A 3,597-nucleotide genomic window follows, 5' to 3' on the forward strand; every position below is an offset into this window, starting at 1 on the left:
CTTTTTGGAGGCAGTCACCAGGATGGGTTTGAACCAGGGGATTTTCTTGCTGTTGGTTCTGGGATGAGATGGTGGGCGGCGGTAGCTCAGTCTCCACATCTCCCCAGTCTAGATTTGCATCCCTAGGGACCCATTTTTCTTTGGGAGGAGTTCCCCCCTCTCTGAAGGAGAAGATCCTTTTCCCAGGATCCTCTGTGGATCCCTCTCCCTCAAATTGGAAGATCTGTACCTCCTCCCCAAACTGAGTCTGTTTGGGTCTTTTGTTTCTCCTACCCCCCCTCTGCTCCTTAGGAGGCAGACTTTCAGGGGCAAGAGATTTGGTTTCCGGTTCCTGGGTTTCTAGGGGCTGTTTACAAGTGAGGAAGGAAGCTTCCTCCAAGGCTTTACACCCCCCTCCCCCTTGTGCCTCCTCCCTGGGAACCGGTGAGTTATCGGGGTGCTGCCCCCGTCATTGTTCTGGAGCACCAGGTCCAGAGTTGGGTGCGTTCTGCGCCGGCATGCTGATCTGAGGGTTCTGCTGAGCCCTCAGTATGTCACCCATATCCCGCGCCATGTTTTGAACCTGGCGCTCTAACTGGGAAACCCGCTCAGGCTGATACGGGGCCCTGTTTTCTCCCCTGGGCTGATCCCGGGAAGGGTAGCTATCCCTCCTCTGGTAATACCCCGGGTTGGGAAGATTTGGGTACCCCTCCACCCTTGGCCTCCCCTCTCCCGGATTCAGTGGTCTGGGCTCAGGGAATTGGGGAAAGAAGGATGGATGGTTTTGGGGCTGAAAGTCGGGTGGATATCTGGGGAAAAAGTTCTGCCCAGGGTTTGGTAAATTTCTGCCCTCCTGTGGGAAGTTTGGAGGGAAGTTCCCTGGGTTAGGTGCTTGTCTGGATCCCCCCCCTTGGGCTGGAGGAGTCCACACATAACCCAGGATGGGTCTGTTACCTTTGTAGCGAGGACTTACATAGTCAGGAGAGCGAGGGACCCCATTTGTGGGGCTGCCTCCCTGGCTCCCTGTCTGTGACTGGCCCGAGGACCTTCTGGGCCTAGCATTATTAGGTGCAGGTAGGTTTTTAGGCCCCCCCATCTCCAGATCCAAAACGGGGGTGACCTTTACCTCTGCCACCTTGACAGCAGCAGGGGTGCTGTTGGCTTTGGGGTTTTTCTGGGCATTGCTTTTATTTTCTATGGGCTTCTGCACCTCATAGATCCGGGTAGCCTGTTCAATGACCCAGTCTAAAGATCTTTTCTCATGAAAATCTCTCACGAGCTGGGTCATTATATATTTGGGCAAGGCATGGAAAAATGTATTGACAAACTCTCTACTATCTGTGCGCACCCTTCTGGTGGTTTGCGCAAACGCACGCTTTAACTCCTGCACAAATTCTCGTGGGGCCTGATCCTCCCCACATTGCAAATTGTAGGCCGCCTTGCGAGCCTCTTGAGGATTTCTGTGAACAGAAAAATGTTTCAGGATGGCCGCCTTATATGTGGACCATCTTAAATGATTTTGGTCCTCCAGCCCCGCAAAGAAACTGGAGTATTCCGGGGAGAATGTCCACTTTACATATTGAATACAGCTTTGGCTGTCCTTCAAATGGAAAGTCTCCATCATTTGTTCAAACAACTCTAAGTGCTCCCAAACAGAATACTTAGCGTTCTTATGGTAAGGCGTGATGACGCTCCTGATCGCCTTAACCTGCTTGAAGGGGTCCTTAAGCAAGGCCCTTTTTGCCTTATTGGCCTTTTTGGTTCGGGTAACCCTTGTCCATTCTTCCTCGGACTCAGAGGCACTGCTCCCAGAGGTTCCCGTCTGTTCTTCCAGGTTTTCCCGGATTCTGCGAGCCTGGGAATGGCTGGCAGACTGTGGGGACCTGGTCTCCTGTGTCCTGCGCAGTTCAGAGGAGTCTTCAGATTCCTCCTTGCTGCCAGGATTTGATGGGTACCCCCTCCACTGACCTAACTGGGCAGAGGTTTTCAGGATGCCCTTAATGGGCCTACTCTCCTGGGGTTCCCCACTGAACTGTATTGTACTTGGGTGCCCATACCCGGATGCCCACCCCTCCATTCCTGGATGGTACTGGCCTATGAGCCCCATGCTTCTGGCTGGATAGTAATCTGCCATCCCTGTGGCCCTGTGCTCATGTGCGCCAGGGGACATGGGGATGGTAGAGTCCAGGGACTGGGGGAGATGAAGGCCCCTGGTGTTAGGGCTCCTGCGGTTATGGTCAGGAATCTCTCTTTCCCAGCGGACCTCATCTCTATCCGCCCCTGCTCCCTGTTGCAATGCAAGAGCCTGCATTTGTGCTTTCAGTTCCTCTTTTAAGGCCTTACTCGACTCTATCAGTTTCTCCTGCATCGCTACCTGTTGCTGGAGCCTATCATTGTGTTGACAGAGGGCCTCATTCTCCCTCTGTGCTTCCTGGTTGGTCCTGGAGAACTGGGCCAGTCTTTGCTGCAGGAGGTTTACCTCCTGGGCAATGTCCCTATTGGCCTGCTCCTTTCTTGCTAGAGCATCTTCCACCCTTCTGGTGTGCTCTACCAAGTTCTGGTTTTCTTTTTGGAGATCACCCAGCCCCTGGTGGGCCAGGTGATTTTCTTCCATTTTTCTTTTTAAATGGCAGACTTCCTGGCCTAAGGCGTCTCTTTCCTGACTAAGAGCCTGCATTTGTGCCGCCAGGTCGTCCCTTTGCCTTTGGAAGGCACCAGCTTTCTGGCGCTCCTGATCAAACTCTGCCTGGGTATCCAGGTCTTTCAGAATCAGTTTATTGCTCTCCTCCTTCACTCTATCTAGGTGGCCTTGCAGGGTGACTACCTGCTCAGCACATGCCCTATTGAAGTCTAGCTGTTGCTCCAGCTTTTTCTGGCTTTGCAGTAGGGAGTCCAAACCTTCTTGGTGTTCCTTCTGCAAGGCCAGAAATCTGGTATCCTGTTCTGACTTTTCCTTTTGCAGCACATCCATATCCTCCTTTATTTTAGTGATGTACTGTCTGGTCTCATTTTCTGACTCCTGGCTTCTGTGCAGCCTTTGCTCAGAAGAGTCCAGATCAGATTGGGCCTTCTCTAACGCCATCTGTTGCCTTTTTGCCAGATCATGGCCTTCAGCACATTTATTCTGTATGGCTCCCATGTATAAATATAAATATGCCGCTATCCTAACAATCTTGTCGTGCTCATCTTTGGCCTTAGGAGCCATATATAGTTCACTCAGGGCCACGTGTAATGGACCCTGATCTCTATATATATCTGACCCTGTTTCCGTGACCTGTTGCATGATGGCCTGCAACCAGACTGTTTGGTCCTGGTGAGTCCACTCACCTCTCACAAATAACTTATGTAAGAAGTGCTCTCTAGCTATTTTCATGTCTACTAAGGTCGTCATTCTAGAGATTGGTCTCTGTCCTGACTTACAGAAGTTAGTATTTTATTTTTGCAGAACAGAACTTTTCTTGGAGTGTCCCTTTTGAGGAATGCTTCACAGCGTAATGCAGCGTGGTGATCCGACTGGATGTATGTATCCCGTCAGTTAGCACACTGTATTAAGCTGCACAAGTGGTAAATCTAACCCAACGTCTCGGCTCGAGCCCCCACTTTGTAAGAGGATTCAAT

This window comes from Ambystoma mexicanum (assembly GCF_040938575.1).
Source record: "Ambystoma mexicanum isolate Mex_15411 chromosome 12 unlocalized genomic scaffold, UKY_AmexF1_1 Mex_chr12_unloc.1, whole genome shotgun sequence".
Taxonomy (NCBI): domain Eukaryota; kingdom Metazoa; phylum Chordata; class Amphibia; order Caudata; family Ambystomatidae; genus Ambystoma; species Ambystoma mexicanum.